The following is a 19573-nucleotide window of genomic DNA, read 5'->3' as shown; positions in this document are numbered from 1 at the left end:
AATTTATGCTTTACTGATGGTTCCAAAATCTCTAACCTACATACAGGATAAGTATGCTTTCTCCATAAATGAAAAAATTTTCAATTTTAAAATTCATGAGGTCTCTTCAATATAAATATATACCTACTGCCGAACTTCTTGCAATTCACCATTGTCTTTTGAACTTTGAACATATCCACCACACAGCTTTAAAACAAAAACTTTTTAATACAAAGTGACTCTCTTAGCTCCTTGATATCCATACAAAACATTTTTTCAGATCACCCTATTGTTCAAAATATTCACAAAATTCTGCTAGATCTCCAAAATTCAAACCACACCATCCACCTTATGTATACTCCTAGTCATATTGGCATTGAAGGAAATGAAATTGTTGACACCTATGCAAAATCAGCCGCTAACCCCCCACCCTTCACCATTTTCACCCCTGACGATATAAAATCCTTCTTTAAACAAAATAGGTACTCACTCTAAATGGCAAAATTTCTGGTCATCACAGACATCAAACAAACTCTTTCAACACATAAAAACAATCTACCCCCGGAAGAACATTGATCACTTAAACAGAAGAGAAGAAATGATTATAACCCGTCTAAGAATAGGTCACTCTAAAATCACACACAACCACCTCTACCAAAAAATTCCAAACCCCCCCCCTGTCAATTCTGCGAAAATGAACCTACATCCATCCAACATTTACTATTCACCTGTCCTAAATTACAGCTCAAACAAGACTATCTCTCCAAATAGACCCAAATTCAATGACCATCCCAGATAACCCTTCTGAAATCCAAAAATTTATAACCCTACTAAAAAACACCAACCTAATAAACCAAATCTAAACCCTTCTATCCACGGGTGTAATAATCCTGCAATTATAAACACCCAAAAAAAAAAAAAAGATTGTAAATCCAAGTTTAATTTTACTATTAGGTGTACACAGTTCTTAACTTAACCAATGAGACATAGAACGGAATTTGAATGTGAGATTATTGAATGAGGTAGGTAGGTACCTTACTCTATTTTGAAAAGTAATCATGGAATAATGAATAATCACTTGATGAGTAATAGATCGAAATATCGAATCATCGTTTTCTCACTTATTCTCATAATCTCATACTCGTTCTTTGAAATTTGGTTTGAGTTCTGAACTTCTGATCTATCTTGATTGTTCAAGTCAAGTTACGTTGTTGGAGAACCCATATTTTCCATTCAGAGCATCTCTGGAGCTAAAATTTTTTCTTATGTATTTCAACTCTAAATTATGGTCATGAAAAATGTTTCTAGACTTGCTTTTGATAGTTTTGATCATAAAATTTCTTATCACAATCTCATTGAGAATTGAGATCACTTATGAGTTATGATCAGAGATCAAGATTCAAGTTCAAGGGTACTGGGATTCTGCCTAAAAATGATTAATTTTCATCGAAAATTAATAATTTATATTTTATAATTAGTTTTTACTTTTTAATCATCTTTGCTAATCATTTCGCAAAAAAACAAAAAATGGGAAAAAAATTAAAAATAAAAAAATTTAGAGTTGCTGGAATTGCTACACTTGGAAGAACCTTTACAACATTTTTTCATGAATTGGCAACATTGAAATGTAACAAGATGGAAGTTTTTGAGTAAAGTTTGGTGAAGTTTTGCAACTTTTGCTTCAGAAATCGCGAATTTGCCGTTTAATGAATATTCCGTTAATTAATTTGCGTGAGTTATCGAATTAAAATGAATAATATTCGATACATTATGTGAACCAATAACTCGAGTGACCGTAAACCTTACGCTACATCGACAGACAGCCACAGCTACATCATCAGTAAAGTGTAAACTTGAATCTTGTACAGGGATGTCTAGCTAGCCAATAGCCATTAGCCATTAGCCGTTAGCTTATTGAATTTTTGACGTTTAGCCATTAGCCATTAGCCAGCCAATCAACAAAATTTTTAGCCATTAGCCAGCTTTAGCCAATTGATTTTGGCTAAAAATGATTGGCTAAAATTGAAAATAAATAGGTGAGTAAATGGGTTTCCTGCAGAGTTGGCGCGATTCCAGGAGCTTGAGAATCGGATTCCAAATGGTGTGATTCCACAAAATTTTGAGTCCCGATTCCGCTTATCAGATTCGCCAGATATAGGAATCCGAATCCGAATCGTAATTTTCGATTCCGATTCCTTTCGCGACTCCGATTCAGATTCCACTCACGACTCATCTTAGGATCCTCTCACAACTCCAACCAGATTCCTCTCACGACTCCAGCCAGATTCCCATCACAACTCCTTAAATTTCATAAAAATGAAGCATTGAAGATGAAATGAACATTCTAACAAACATTAGTAAATAAATATAAAGGCTCGCCGGTGTTATTTTTTTTGTAGGAGTGGGGGGTGAGGCGTGGGGAGGGGGCAATTCTAAATTTTTCGTACATTATTGTGTAATATGTCGATTGATATGAATTTTTTGAACATTATTGTGTAATATGTCGAATAATATGTTTTCGAAATCGTAGAATCCGAATTTGGAGTAATTTTTTTTGTAGGAGTGGAGCGTGAGGCGTGGGGAAAGGGAAAATTTCAAATTTCTCCTACATTATCCTTATCGTGTTATATGTCGAATAATATATTTTCGAGGTCGTAGAATTCGAATCCGGAGTCATTTTTTATGGTGAAGGTGGAAGGTGAGTCGTAGGTTCGCATGGGTGGGGCCCTCTCCCCAAACAGTGATACTTGAATAGCACTCGACCCTAAAAACTAGCTCAAGATTCGAATTCTGCGACCTTGAACACATATCAACCAACATGTTACACAATATTATAGGCAAAATTTGAAATTTCTCCTCCTCTTGCCTCGCCTCATACCCCTGCGAAAAAATAACCCCAGATTCGAATTGTACGACCTCAAAAACATATCAATCGACATATTACACATTAATATAGGCAAAATTTGTAATTTACTCTCTCTCCCCTTGACTCACCTCCCACCCCTACAAAAAAAAAATATCTCCAGATTCGAGTTCTACGACCTAGAAAATATATTATTCGACATATAACACGATAATGTAGGAGAAATTTGAAATTTTCCCTTTCCCCACACCTCACCCCCCACTCCTACAAAAAAAATTACTCCAAATTCGGATTCTACGATTTCGAAAACATATTCGACATATTACACAATAATGTAGGAAAAATTCAAAATTTTCCCTCTCCCCACGCCTCACTTCCTACTCCTACAAAAAAATAACTGCAGATTCAGATTCTACGACCTTGAAAACATATCAGGGCTGTGGGACCGAAACGATCCCGAAACCGGAACCGATTGAATCCCGATTCAAATCCGATCCCGAAACCAATCCCGAAACCGAAACCGTCATTTTTCTTGATCCCAAAACCGAAAAAATCCCGAAACCGATATAATTTTGAACCCGAAACAATCCCGAAACTGAAACGATTTTGTTTCGGTTTCGGGATTTCAATTTTCGCCTTTTTTCCGCGATTTTATTATGAAAAATGGTCATTTTACATCATTTATTGTAAATCATTCAGATTAAAATAAAAATTACTCGACGAATTCAGCAAAACATGCACTTAAAACGTTAAAATAATCGCTCCATTGGATTTTTCACGTCAAAACCTCCCATTTTTTGGACCCCTGCAAGGTCTATTGGTGAATTTGGGCTTAAAATTGGTTGAAATGAAAATCCCGAAACCGAAACCGATTCAACCCGGAACCGAAACTAATTTTTCAATCCCAAAACGAATCCCGAAACCGAAATAAAAATTTGAATAACAAATCCCGAAACGAATTCAAACCCGAAATGAAAAAATTTCAATCCCGAAACCGAAATCTAATCCCGAAATCGTTTCGGTCCCACAGCTCTGAAACATATCAATCGACATATTACACAATAATGTACGAAAAATTTAGAATTGCCCCCTCCCCATGCCTCACCCCCCACTCCTACAAAAAAAATAACTCCAGATTTGGATTCTACGACCTCGAAAACATGTTATTCGACATATTGCGCATCGATCAGGGTCGAATCCTAATAATACCAATTAATTTTGTAGATTTTCTGACTTACCCCAAAGTGGGGTAAGTCAGAACAAGTTACATTTTATTCGATTGTGCGAAAGCTACTGCGACAATCGCGCTGAAATTTTCACCATAGGTTAAGAACCCTTATGGGAACCTACATACCAAATTTCAGCCATATTGGTTCATTAGTACGAGAGTAACAGCTGATCAAAGTTGAAATTGTGAAAAAACGTTCTGACTTCCCCCGTGCACCTTATGTAAAATTTTCAACTCACCATGTTATTAGTAAAACAATGATAAATTCTAAATTCATCATTCAGATTCACTTTCACAACCACTTTTCAGCGCCAACCGGCAAAAATTAGATAAAAGAATATTTATGAAAATTACACTTTTTTGTATTTGTGCTTTTCAATTGAATTTGGGTGATTTCGTTCATTGTGAGAGTCTAGAGAATCGTAATGAGGAGTCGTGAGAATCGTAATGAGGAGTCGTGAGAATTGTAATATCGGAGTCGAGAGAATCGAAATATCGGAGTCGCGAGAATCGAAATATCGGAGTCGCGAGAATCGAAATATCGGAGTCGCGAGAATCAAATTACCGGAATCGCGAATCATATTACATTTGCGATTCCTGCTTGAAAAGAGTCAGATTTCACATTTTTCGATTCATCTGTCAGGTGAATCGAAAATGGAATCCGATTCCGGAATCGGATTCATGCGATTCTCACGACTCCTTAAAAAAATCGGAATCGCGCCATCTCTGGTTTCCTGTGAGTAAAAGAAATAAAAATAAAAATTTTTAAATTCGTAATAAAAAAATCAAAAATAAAAGACCAAAAAAGTAGTTTGACATTGGCGGATCCGAGGTTCTTTTTTTAAATTTTTTTTCAACGATCGTTGTTTTTCTAATTTCTAGAAAATAAATGAGAAATCAGTTTATGACTATAATCAAATAATGCCTGAATGCGAATAATTGTGATTCACATTTGTGAAATAATAATTATTTCCTAAAACTAGAAATAATATCTATAATGGGAATGTGCTCATTTAGAGGAGTGTTTAGAGGGGTCACTCGATTTTTGAAAAATTAGCCAGCTAATAGCCAGCCAATAGCCAGCCAATGAAGAGACATTAGCCAATAGCCGTTAGCTTAGCCAAAGCTCTAAATTTTTCTAGCTTTAGCCGTTAGCTTTAGCCAATCCCATTGGCTAGACATCCCTGATCTTGTACGGTATTATGTCAATAGCTCCAATTCGGTTCGTAATATTTTCAATTGTATTACTTTTTACTACATTTATTCAATTCATCGATCTGTGCTTAATTTAATGCGTAGTGTTTCGTATACAGATCTTCAATCACACCACCGGAACCAGTGATCGTAGCTTCCCTTATACCGGAGCATCGTACAGAACCAGTCATTCCGGCCCATTCAGGTACCCATACTCGGATATTACAAATTAATACGAAATTACGAAGCTTTACAATCAGATTTATGTGTACTTTGACGTTGGTGTTCTGTTCGCAAACACACTGAATAGTGAATCATAAAATGTCAACTCTTCGCTATCGTTGATTTCGCTGCTACGTTAGCTTTACATGAATCGTATCTACTAGGTAAGGTACAGTGAACTTATTTAAACAAATTGCTAATTACCGCGAAATCGTACACGGTTGATGACCAATAAACATGACATGTTACCTTGAAAGTGTACCTGCCAATGTACATAGCTATATACTCTTATCTTAATATTTATTTAAGCTCATTAAAACATTGTCGAGGTTTTTCAACACCAACACCATCCTAGCTTGAGCGGTACTCGGCACAGGAACAAGATAACAGAGACTCATCTACGGTGAATTGTCATACTCGTACTCGTATTTGTTTTATCGTGCGGTATATTACATCGTTGCCGTTGGAAAACTCCATGCCGGAGTAATAAATCACGACGCGATAGATAAAGCCGACTCTCGATATGTAAACATCTTGTAAAACTGCACTCTGTGAGAAATCATCACCATGGCGAAATGTTCTCTTCACTTGGTCGGTCATTTCGGTAGCTGTTTCGAGCTGGTAAAAGTAGCTATAACTATTGATTTTTCACGTGTGTTTACATTTATTTAAAAAATCGTAAAATTTTTTTTATATCTTCTTTATCGAATAAATTCATCGTAATAGGTTACCAGAAAAAAAGACGACTTCTTTCGGGGTATTTTTATTAGCCCGCAAAATTGCTGTTAGGTAGATATACTTTTAGAAAGCACATTTTACACGTACACGATTCCTTGGCTTTTTTTTTATTAGGTCGTATAACACTTTAACAACGTTTTCACCTTTGTGTACCTACAACTATGTTGCTGAATAGTAAATATGTGTACGTATATGGGATCATTCCATACACACTAATCCATGATCATCCGATGAACTCTTAACCATTATCTTTATCAAATCTGTGAAAAATCATTTCATCCGTTCATTTGGTCCATTTTAATTAAAACTGGTTTCAAAACGTGTGAAGTGAACGTCGAGAAAATTACATAGGAAATAGATCTAGGCGATATCGTCGTCTGTGAGTTAGTTTTTTTTCCTTCCTTTACTTTTTTTTTATCGCTTCTGTAATGCCGATCGTATCGGAAATTCGTTACAGTGGCGCTTCCATTTACCTATACCTTCTTCTCTATCTCTCTTGTACAGTTGTACTTGTTCTTCGTCTTCGGTGTGTGACGAGTAAATCTTGAATCGATATAAGATGTAGGATATTTTGATCCGATTGCAGAACTTGACATTGACAGTCCCACGAGTCAGCAGCTTTTTCTCGTTTTCGATTCGATGTCGATGGTGATGTTGTTGTACGAAATTCCTAACTGGTTAGTATGATGACGGTGGAGTTGACTTTTTTGAATGGCGATGAATTTTTTTCCGCGTACTTAATTTCTACTGTCATATTTTAATGACAGATCACTCGTTAATGTTGTTTTAATCTCTGAAATGATCCGAGTTTGACGGTTTTATTTTTTTCTTGCGTTGAATAGGTCGTCGGTACGTTTGTTGTAAAGTAGGTAGTGATGATTCACTTCTTTATATAGTTGCAATGTAAAATTACGTGTATATTTGAACAAAATTGGAAATAACTTGTTGATTTGGATCAAAACTTGAACCATTCGGCGTAGCTTTTTAAAATCTTGAAGAAATTAGAAAACACAGTTGCAGGGTTGCAAACCACCAAACGCATAATGTTTTTTTTTTTTTTTCAAATGAATGATTTTTGTTCTAGTAGATGAGGTTAGAGTTAGACTATGATGATGTCAAAAAGAACAATCTTCCTCCCTTTCCCCGAGGAATTTTTAGGAGTGGGGTGAGGGGGGAATTAGCAAATGGGGTTCCCAAAATTTAAGTCTGGGTGGAAAAAAAATTCATGTATGGATTCTGATTTAGTCCACTTTTCTAACCTTAAGACACAAGCATTCTTGGTGGGGGGGGGGGGGCATCAAAAAAGAATTTTTACTGGTAAGAGTCCATTCAGAAAGTGATGGGGGGGGGGGGTTCTGTTACTCAAATTTTTTAAGCGGTGATTTTCCCAGCTGATTCAAGGATTTTGTCTATTGGAAAATTGAAGCGAATATTTCAAGATCTGAAGATCTCGAGACAAGTTGGAGTGGAGGAAGGAGAGGAGAGGATAACGTGAATGAACCCAGAATTTTAAAATCAGCATTTTAAGGATTCCACTTTTTTAGAGGCGTCCATGGAGTGGAAAGAGCACTACTATGTGTTCAAAAAGGACGTGGACACGATTGAAAATTGAGCTGAAATGTTCGGGATCCATTCTAAAAAATCCCGCAGTATGAATAAAAATCCCCCCTTCACACCCCCTCCCTCCCTCCTCAAAATTGGATCAACTACTCCGCAGTTTAAAAAACAACCATTCTAACAAAGTAATGTACACATTTTATTTGTAATTTTTTCTGTACTTCCCAAAAATCAGGTACTCATTATTACAACTGCAAACAGAGATAAAGTTTTATTACTTTTTCAACAAGATTTTACCATAAACCAAAACGTTCGATGAGGTTGCAGATTAGTCAATATTTTCACTGCTTGATAATTTGTATTCATTGCGAAACTATTCATTTTGTTTCACAATAAGACGCAAAATTATTATTCTTCGTGGTTTGTAGTTTGTTCTGCTCTCATTTTATTTCATTTTTTTTTTAAATTCTAAGCTCTAAAATTGAAAATTGTTATTGACTTCGCTTTCATTTTATTTTTCAATTTTGGAGGGCTCTGTACTTACGAAGAGACCAAAATTTCTTGGGTAACGGGAAGAAGGGTGTTTCTCTGACGCACGATTCAAGCGTTTTTTTCTCGAAAATTCAGTACAACATTGAGGGGCATCGTTTTATTTTTAGAATAAGGCTAAATGTATAGGGATTTTTTAATTTTTTAAAATGAAAATCAGCAATTTCAAGAAGGAGGGAGCAGCTTTTCTTCCCTTTTCCTTGTTTCGTGATGATTGTCAGGAGGAAATGTACGAAGAGAGCTAAGAGCTCATTTCGGAGATGAAAATCTGAGAAAAAACTTACTAAGTACGTGGATATCAGATATCTCAATTGAAAAAAAGGTTTTTGGACTGCACGAAAACTAAATCAAAAAAGCATGCAAAATACTTCACCAGCCAAAATTTCAAATTCCAAAGTGTATTTTCCGATTTTTTGGTGAATTTTTGAAAATTTCTGGATCAAAAATGAGAAAAAATTAACAAAATTGTTGTGTAAAGCTAAAATTTCATATGTAGGTATCTACTTTTAACCTCTCCCCTCCTACCAAAAAAAATCGTTTGCCAACAATTTCCAACTACATATTTTGAGCAGTTTTGGAGCCTGCAGCCAATCTTTCAAAAAATGAAATTTCCATTAAATTTTACCCAATGGAGTTTGAAAGTTAAAATTTTTCTTTACACCGTACTTTCAACATTCTATGTCGATTGGAGATGGTTTCAAGCCGTCTTGGAGCCTCCGGCCATATTTTGGAAATTCCACATTTTTAAAAAGTTGTGTTTAAAATTGATTCGTAATGTCTTGCTTTTTGCCCAAAATTGTTCATAAATTATACGTTAATACAGAAGTCTCGCTTTTTTGCCATGAAATTTCCAAAAAGTCATTCTTTTTGCTGAAAAGTCTTGCAATTTTCACTAATTCACTATGTTGCTAAAAATTACCTAAAACTCTCACTTTTTTACCAGAACGTTGCAAAATTGTCTGAATTTTTAAAATTGAAAACGAGAACATTTTATTTCAAAATGCTCTGTTTTTTTCGGTCATTTTTCTTACGTTGAAATGGTTTGCTAATTTGTCACTTTTTCGAGCGTTTTTGACTACTAAAGTTACTTTTTTTGCTTCAAAAGAAAAAAAAATATATATCGAGACCTGGGATGTACGTTTTTGAAACTTTAAACTAAAAAGTTTCCCCATTTCTCGCACTTTTACAAACGTCACATCGCAACCTCGTCGCCTTTACTTCAAATAAATTCTGTCAGCTGGGTCAACTCGTGTAGTAAAAAGAACCACCCAGTTTTTCTACGCTAACTACTCATATTATAACTCGCATTTGAAATTAGATCCTCGTCTATACATATACCTACTATGCAGAGTTCAACACCCTCGAGGACCTCATCGACTTCAAGCCCTTTTCAAGTTTCTCTTATTCTATACACACCTCAGCGTGTACGTAGTACTATAAACGTTGTGGTTCAAGTAGACGGGGTGCCAAATTAGCTCGCTAATTACTCGCCGGGTGCTGTGCTCTGTGCTTTGCTTTGGCGCCGCCGCCATACCCATTACCCACCGACTGCTGCTGACGATGAAGATGGCACTCAAACCGTGACAAAATTTCCATCATTGAAAAAGGTTGTAGTATGAGGAAGAAAAGACACTCTGTGTAAGTAGGTGTAGGGTGTACCTTATTTTGCGAAGTTGGAATTTTCCTCCTCCTCCTCCTCCTCCTCCTGCCACCACCCCTCTTTCAAAGTTGTCACCTCGGGTGTGAAAATAATTTCGTGTTTTTTTATTTTTTCCCATCTGCAAAAAAAGTGGCGCCGGTAGCCCCTTCCAAGTTGAAAAAAATCAAAGAATTCAATGTACTCGTAGGTATCAAAATTCTTTGTTTTTGCGTCGAAAGTTTTTCTAAACAGTACCCTCCTTCAAGAAATAAGTTTTCCCGGCCCTTCAAACCATATTAGGTTATTAGCTCGATAGAAAAGACCCCCCCCCCCCGGGTTGAAAAACCAGAAAACATGAGATGAATCAAAATCAAGGAAATTTTTTTTGGAATTATCTTATTTCCACATTAGAATTTTTTTACATGGTATAGCCCTCTTTTCATGAAAAACTTTCGTTAGATCCACAAATGATGTTGGCTCCTTTGTATGGACCCCCCTCCAAAAACATGGTAAAAATAAAGAAAATATGAAAAATTGTCGTCTGTAGAAATTTTTTGAAAATTTTTCATTTATGGACAGAACTTTTTAAATAACCACATTTTCAAGAAAAGATCTGGGTTGGTCCTCCAAAGAATGTTGGTCCACTTGCACGAAGCTCCCGAAGTTGAAAAATATCGAAAAATATGAAAATTATTCATTTCTGTACTCTGCAGGTACAGATTATTTGAAAATTTTTCTTCTCTGAGTAAAATACTTCTAGATAATTTTTTTTTTCAAGAAAAACTTTCCCTCAGTTCCCTCCAACAATGTTGCAGGTATTTAACAGTAGTGAAAGTGTTGAAAAAGTAGAAAATTTAGTCAATAAAAGGCAGTGAAAAAATTGAAAAATTCAAATGCTTATTCTTTAAACGTATTTTGTAATGCGTTCATTTGCATTTTTTTAAAAATTCAAGTAAGTATAATATTTTGATTGAAATTAAAAAATATGCTTACTTAATTTACAATTCCAATTTTAATTTTTTTGAAAATTTTACTGTGATTGAAAAGTTTGACTTTGTTAATTTTTTTATTGAATGGGGAGGGGGGAAGTTGATTGGTGAGCTTTCTGAAAAATTTGGTTGAAAAAAAGTAGTGAAAAAGTTGTAATTTTTTCAACAAAAAAACATTTGTTAGATACCATGTACCTACTTGATAACCTAATAATGTAATAAAGATCTCCAAAGTTGAAAAAATTGAAAAATTAAACAAATCACTTAGTATTTTTTTAAAAATTCAGTCTCCTTTCAGAGTTCTTTTATATGATTTCGAGAAAAACCCTCCTTACTTGTTGGATGTTTCATTTTCACTTCGGCAATTGGCAATTTACGCCGAAATTGATTAATATTGACTGACATCAGTACCTTGGTCCCCTAATAAGCAATAATCTTGGCTAGTTTTACTCGTCCAGTTAAAATAAAACTTGAAAAATCAAGGATCTTTCGATATTTTGGCATAATTAATGCGAAATTCCTGATGAGATGATAATTTGAAAACATGAATTAAAAGTTGTCTGAATTATGGATGGAAATGGTGTATATAGATCGATGTAGAATCTCAAATACTATTCTTTTGGAATTGGGTCATTTTTTCTTTAGCAGTAAACCACAATTTTTTCTAAAATGGTCCATATTTGAAGCTCTATAATCCCTCCTCTAGGAGCACATTCGGAGCAAGAATTCTTCATGAGTGGCTTTCAACTCGAAATAAAGGTCTCCACCGAATTTGGTCAAAATCCTTCGATATTTCTTTCTCATTTCAGCTTTCTAACTAAATTGGATATTTTTGTTTTTCTCTTTGACTCAAATTTGATTTTTAAAAATCCTCAAAAATTCAAAAAATGTATAAAATTTATGTTTCAATAAATTGAAATTATTTTCAGAAACTGAGTGAGGGATCTAGTTCCACCTTTCTCATCGTGGTAGGAGGAGGAGGCAAATCGAAAACATTAAATAGTATATACTTTTCTGGTGATGATGAAGATGAGCTAAATCCAAGGATCACAATTTAAAAAAACCATGAAAATGTATTCATATTTTTCTTTTTTTGAGAAAAGGGACATTTTCCATTTTTTTCAGCATGCAGAGGTGTCAAAAATACCTATTCAACAGTATTTCTAATGAAAATGGACCAAATCTGAAGATTAGAAATTACATTTTAAAAAACATAAAAATTAAAATTTTTCGGATTTCCAATAGATTCTGAAAACTGAGAGTGGTGGGGGGGGGGGTGTTTCCTGGTACAACTTATTTTTACCAACGTGGCTGGAGAAATTTTTCTCACGAAACCTGACAACTTTGGGGCATTAACAAATAATTTTTCACAAATATAGGTATAAGTAAAAGCACTCCCCTCCAATCCATACGTTGGTCATGGCCGTCATTGGTGGAGAGGGGGGGGACTAAAATTGGTATATAAGTTTATTTCAACAAAGTATGGACTTGACTGAGGGTGTCGGAACTAAAAAGTTGAAATTGAAAAAATTTCGTTCCATGCTTGGTTTTTTTCTTGAGGGGGGGGGGGGCTCACCTGTACCAATTATTTTTCACTGAGAGGGCTGAAAATTTCATGGCGTTATTTTTTCACCTGAGGTAACAATTTTCCGGGGTGTAAGTAGAAAAAAACGAAAAAAGTTTTCCACTATATGCATAAATAAATAAGATACACCCTACTGTGCACGAAATTTACTATCTCAGCTCGCCTACGAATAAGCCCTGTTTAAACTTACAAGTGCCAAGAGTGATCCTTGCCTCTTGCCTGTTTTGTTGGCGTTATTCACGAAATTGGGTATGATACCTTTGTAGAGATATTCATAAGCAAAGCATTTATATCCAGACACATAATATAGGGAGAGATGGTGGAAAAAGGCGCAGTGATAGGCGGTATTTTATTAAATTCTTTACGTATTATACACGACGACGAGGTATAGCGGGTTACCTACCTCTTCTACCTACAATATGTACGAGAGTATTGTATTCGGTGTGTATAATATCATGTAAGTAGTTATGTGTGTTGGGAAATAAAAGAATTAGCAATACGATCCTCTGTAAGGATTATCGAGGAGGAAAGAGAACCAAGGTATTTGGGCGCGCGTGCTTGTGTAGTTGTATGTGTCAGTGTTGCAGCAGCCAAGTACCAAAGAGTGGGAATCCTCTTAATATGTAATGTGCCCGTTGCACGATTCGCTGATCAAAGAAATGCCGGCGGCGTTCGCTTGATTTTTCGAGTAGTATGTTTTTGTCCCTGTTTTTTTTTTTTTTTTTTTTTTGCCTGTACACAGTACATACAAGCAGACAAAAATCCGTAAGCTTGAGCAGTTTGCCAGTTAGCCTCTCTCGACGCGGTTTTTTCTCTCTCCAGGGAGGCAGAGAGGAAGGGGAATTTGTCTGATGTTTGCCAAGTGTAGCCTTTCGTGCACCATATAGGCTACGACAAATTGGGGTGTTTATAAAGCCAGCAAAGCATGGTATTTGGAAATTTTTATCGATAATGAAAGTGTCGAGATGTCCAGTTTTATAGCTTTGCCCAGATCGGTGGATTTTTTTTTTTTTATAAAGTCATCGAATTCTCCGCATCCGAGTATATTCCCACAGTTTATAACATCTCAATAAGGTACAACGGGGAAGGGGAAGGGAGGGGAGGGGGGTTCTTAGAAAAATTATCGTCATTCTTGGGTGTATGTGTGTGTACCTAGACCTACACGTATAGCTACGCTACCGAAGAACAAATGATTCGAAATATTTACGAGATGGAAAGAGAGAATTATTTTTAAAATGATAAAAACCGTCTTTCGAAATATTGCCGTTTGATATGGTACGTACCACATATATCGGACTGGAGGAGAGAGGAGGTGGTGAAAAAAACTAATGGGAAGACTTTAAAAACGTTAGGAAGGAAAAAAAAAAGGTTGAACTAGCGCCATTATCTTATTAGATGATCGGCATCGTTTTCCCACGACTGTCCACATACGTTGCCTCTCTGTCTAACCCGACCCTGGCTTTCGCTCGGACTCGGACGCGGCTAAAAAATACGTCACGTAGAAGATGCTGCTACTATTTCATTGTACCTACCGAAAATCTTTTTACCTCAGAGAGCAGATGCAGTGGGGCGGAAGGCGAAGGGTGACCGACAGAGGCGACTGCGACTTACCGAAATTCTACGCTCAAATTTTCTCAAACGGGCAATGAACGCGAGGTATGTGCAGAGGTAGACGATTCCGCGGCTAGATGACATTTGAGTGAGATATGCACAGGTGTACTATAGCCACGATCACTGACCAGTAGACCTCGTTGGTGTTTTTTTTTTTACCCATCACATTCTCGAGTAGACGGAGTGAATACGAGAAACGAGATAGTGGTTATTTTATTTAGTCTGTTTTGAAGGGTGAGTTGAGTTGTGGCTGGAGATTGAGAACCGATCGATCGATTGATCGGTGGCGTTAAGAGGATTAATTCACGATTTTATCGATTTCTGGGTTCTTTTATCGTACCGTAATCTGTTTGAGATTTGTTCGCTGATAAATGGACGATTTATGCAAATAAGTTGACAAAAATATACGCAGAGACGGACGAATTTTGAATTGATCTAGAAACGTGTGTGAAATGTCTTTTCCGCGATCGTATAATTAAAAGATGACGACAAGTTAATTGGTAATCTGGTGCGTGAGATTTTTTCTCCAAGAGGCGGTACCGAATGAGCTGTTAGTTTTGTGATTTGATTTGATGATCGTTAGCTGTATAGGTGCTGAAATACTTTTTAATGGATTACACAATACGACGAAGGATTGAGTGTTTGATCGATGGATGGATGGATGGGTGTGAGAAGGAGAGTTTTTGGAAGATGTACAAATGGATCATTTTTAACGTTGTGTATTGTACAGCTTTGAAGTCATTGTACCAATTGTTGTGTATAGTCTCATATGGGAATTTTTTTTGTTGAAATTTTTCCAAGTGCAGAAAACGGGAGGAGAGGGGGAGAGGAGAGGAGGAGATGGTTTTGTTGGTCAATGCGGAAATGAAAAACAAAAAATTATTATAATGAAATTATAGTAAATACAATGTAGGTACAATGATTTTTCGAAAAATGGCGTAAGAAAGTTTTTTTTTTTGGGGGGGGCTCTTGTCTAATTTTGATCCAAAAATTCCCAGAAAAATAAATGATGAAAGGAGACGCAAAAAATAAATTTTTTGAAAGCTCATGGTTTTCAGTCTTTGAGAAAAATTGGGCGATCAAAAGGTGCTGCAAATGAGAATTTCAGCTACTAATTTGGAAAATTCAGGATTCGCGATATTTTTGAAGCTCTCAAAATAAGGATTCATATGCTAAATTTTTTTTCGAAATTTCAGATATACTTACTAGCTAAAAACTTTGTATAGAAGTCTGAATCTTTTCTCGTCAATTTTTTTGCGTTTTGAGATCTATTTTCACGTTTTGTGATTTTTCATAATTTTTCATAAAAATTTGACTGCAAACGTGGCCTATTTTGTTACTCGTATTATCAAAAATGCGAACCGAAAATGTGAATTTTTAGTTCTTCTGTGGCACTTTTGGTGACCTGTACAACAGATATTTTTTTCAGAATTTTTTTGTATCAGTACGTAACCCTCCAACCAAAAATGATTTCTTCACGATTTTCCCCCATCAGAACTGGTCAATTTTGATCGATATTTTTTTCTCGCGCAATGTATTCCTATGTATGAAAGGCACCCAACTCAGGTCTCTGCATCAAGGCGAACTTAGACCCTAGTCAGTTTTTTGTATGTTTTATGATGAAAAAAATGGTATCTTGCCATTTTGGGTACTCTGTACTCTGCCCCCCCCCCCTCTTCATCAGATGATCCAAATTGTCAAAATTCACGTCTAGAGATATCAACTCAAAATAATAAAATCTGATTAGTTTTCAATTTGGAAAAATTTACCTGCAGTAAACAGAAAAAAATCAACGATGTATAATTTTGCGGAAAATTTGGAATCGTAATATTTTTGTATTTTAGTTAGAAAAAACAATTACACTGAAGTAAATTCAGCATTTTTTCAAAAATTGCCTGAAAACTTTTTTGTCATGTTTTCAAACCATTAGCACAAAATTTATGGAAAAACCTGGAGTTTTTTTTAGTATTATCAAATATGTATTCAAACTGTTGTGAATTTAATTAATAATTAAGTATACCAAATTTTGCACCGAAATTGATGGATTTCAATTGTTTTTTGGAATTCTTTCAACTCTGAAATACAATTAAATCTATTGGACAAGATATTAAGAACTTTTGCAAAAAACCTTGTTTTTTTTTAGTTGCTTTCTGTATAGAAATCAATTTTTTGCATCAAGAATGATGTTTTGCTCTTCGAATTATCAATGTTTCAATGCTTTTCCCTCGCTTTGCTCGGGCTAATTTCGTCTTAACTTTGCTTGAGCAAAAATGTTTCCTTCTCCTTCTCAGTTTAATTTTCAAAGATCGATATAGCCAGGAAAAAATGCGAAAAAAGTGCGAATTTTTGATTTTAATACAACCCTGTGAAAATTTTTTGCTATCCTGAACGCTGGAATTGAAGAAAAATGGTTACTTTTTGATTGTTTTTTTGAATAGAGAGGAAATGCCACCTTTTTTGGTTACCTTTTTTCTAGAAAACATTTTTTCACTAAAAATTGTCACATTTTTTTTCTCTGAAAATTGTCACAGTTTTTTTTTCACTAAAAATTGTCACATTTTTTCGCTAAAAATTGTCACATTTTTTTCACTAAAAATTGTCACAGTTTTTTTTTCACTAAAAATTGTCACAGTTTTTTTTTCACTAAAAATTGTCACATTTTTTCGCTAAAAATTGTCACATTTTTTTCACTAAAAATTGTCACATTTTTTTCACTAGAAATTGTCACATTTTTTTCACTAAAAATTGTCACATTTTTTTCACTAAAAATTGTCACATTTTTTTCACTAAAAATTGTCACATTTTTTTTCACTGAAAATTGTCACATTTTTTCACTAAAAATTGTCACATTTTTTCACTAAAAATTAGTCACATTTTTTCACTAAAAATTGTCACATTTTTTTCACTGAAAATTGTCACATTTTTTTTTCACTGAAAATTGTCACATTTTTTCACTGAAAATTGTCACATTTTTTTCACTGAAAATTGTCACATTTTTTTTCACTGAAAATTGTCACATTTTTTCCCACTGAAACTTGTCACATGTTTTCACTGAAAATTGTCACACGTTTTCACTAAAAATTGTCACATTTTTTTCACTGAAAATTGTCACATTTTTTTCACTGAAAATTGTCACATTTTTTTCACTGAAAATTGTCACATGTTTTCACTAAAAATTAGTCACATTTTTTCACTAAAAATTGTCACATTTTTTTTCACTAAAAATTGTCACATTTTTTTCACTGAAAATTGTCACGTTTTTTTTTTCCATTTTTTATCGATAATTTGAAAAAAAGTCACAGAAAATTTTGTGATTTCTGTAACAATTTTTTTTACCTGTTTGAAAACTTGATTCTGATGAGAAATTCTATGGAACAACTGGTTAGCAGTTGAGATGAAGCGTTTGGTACACCATTTTCCATGCTATGGATCAAAACAGTTTGAAAAAAGTCGTTTTTTTTTAGATTTTTCTTTAGAATAAGTATACGTTTTAAAATAGCTCGAGAGTAAAATAATGTGAAACAGGATCAGCAAGAGAAGATCAGCTGTGAAATTTTGATCCTTTTGCCTTTTGGTGCCCCATTTATGGAATTTGTAGATTTTTTGTAAATATTTCATCGATTTTTTTAAGCTATTTTTTTTTTTTAATTTTCAAGTTGAAAGTCAGTTATTTCACACAATTTGCATTAAAAAAAATTATACGTTACGAAGCACAAAATACTCGTAGCTTAATGAAACGTGTAATTAATTCCATCTCACGAATATTTGTAGGTGCGCAGATATTACATACTTTACTGATGTACCTACTATGTACCTACAATAGTACAAGACACTGTACTCCGTCGAATGTGATGCTCATTGAATGTGAAATGTGCAGTGTGCTCACATTGTAATAAATAACTTAACATCGACCGAACTGTGACTCGACGAAATATTTGCTCGCAGCGTTGAGTAATCTGCTCTCCATCGTTTCATCAGTATGTATAGAGAAATAATCATCACAATCATTCCCGGGGGGGGGGGGGGAAGGATGAATATAAATTTTTGAACGTCAAAAAAATTGATCAAGAATTTCAATTCGTGGATTTGCATTTATACTTGGGTGTAGAACTGTTGAAGTTCAGTTTTTTGAGTGAGGGGGGGGGAGAAAGGTATGCATTTTCATTGTTGACAAATTTCGTAATTTTTTTTTGATAATCCTGTAGATGAGGGTCTGCTTTACAGATTTTCAGTTTAGACCCCCTTCCTCATCCTCCTTCCTCACATCCTGTATACAATGTTGAATTCATTCATTTTGCTTCGTCTACCTAATATTATTAGAACGATTTTGAACCCGTCGATTTTCATGTTCATGTGTGAAGTACTATACGTTTTGGTGAAGTGTCCATGCTCCTTTGTGAATCTACGCAGCATCCGGAGTGATTTAGGTATAAGTTCAAGGTTGTGAACACCGAACAGTGATCATTCTTATAAAAAGCGTGGGCGAGTGAGGTGGAAGGACGATCGGAATTGGAAAACGCTTTTAGAGCATTGTAAAGTTTTATTATGTTTATATACTTTTTATTATCCTTTTCACACTTTCGTTTGTAGTAGGTAGAGGTACCTAATACCCATACGTAAGTTTTAAGATGGTTTTAATTCGTGGAGGAAATGAAACGGTATCAAAGCGTAGGTTTGTTGTTTGTAGGAGGCCGGTATTGGTATGGTAAGGTGATCTTTTACGTTAGATCACGAAGTGGAGCGTATTGGATTGGTACTCGTATTTTCATTGGGCAATGAGCAGTGTATTAATACGAGTATACGTAACTTGGAGAGAATTTCGTCGAGGAGTTTGTTGATTATGGCGTACCATATTTTGTATCGAGTTTTTATAATTGTTTTCTCAAATTTTAAACATATTGTATTTCGATTCTTTATATTTCTGCTCTTGCTTGCACAGATTTTGTACCTTTACCATAAAATTCCTCAATTGTATAGTGGTGTGTAACTTGCAGTTATCATAGACATCACAGTATCTGTTTACTGATGATGATGGAAAATCATCTAACCTCATGCACTTGGAATGTACGGTGTGCTTTACCAATAATACCAGAACCCCTGGTTGCTCTTGCTCCACGACACGGTGCTCCACGGAGGTAATTTAATTACGTAGTCAAATCACGAGATCGCGTACAAAATACGTGAGAGTGGCAGCCAACTATTTTCTAGGTTCGAGCGGAGCTGTTGAGTCACACGTCATTTAAGGCATATATACCGAACATTGTACACGAGTATACGCGTAATTATGTCCAAAAAATCCACCCGCACTGAAAATTTATCTATGTACCTACATTGGTAAAACAACGTCGTCCTACTTGTGTGTGTGGTCGATTACGAAACGAAAAACGATGACTAATTTGAGCGGAAAATTTCATTTTTT

General features: G+C 35.1%; 1 protein-coding gene across 1 annotated transcript in view; it reads right to left on the bottom strand.

Moving 5' to 3' along the window:
- LOC135833195 (protein Wnt-10a-like) overlaps positions 1-19573 on the bottom strand; it is a 44299-nt gene that overhangs the window by 16600 nt on the left and 8126 nt on the right. The gene's annotated exons all lie outside the window — the stretch shown is intronic.

This window comes from Planococcus citri, chromosome 1 (genome assembly GCF_950023065.1).
Source record: "Planococcus citri chromosome 1, ihPlaCitr1.1, whole genome shotgun sequence".
NCBI lineage: Eukaryota > Metazoa > Arthropoda > Insecta > Hemiptera > Pseudococcidae > Planococcus > Planococcus citri.
Note: the sequence above shows the minus strand (reverse complement) of the source record. Positions and strands in the feature narration are given on the sequence as shown.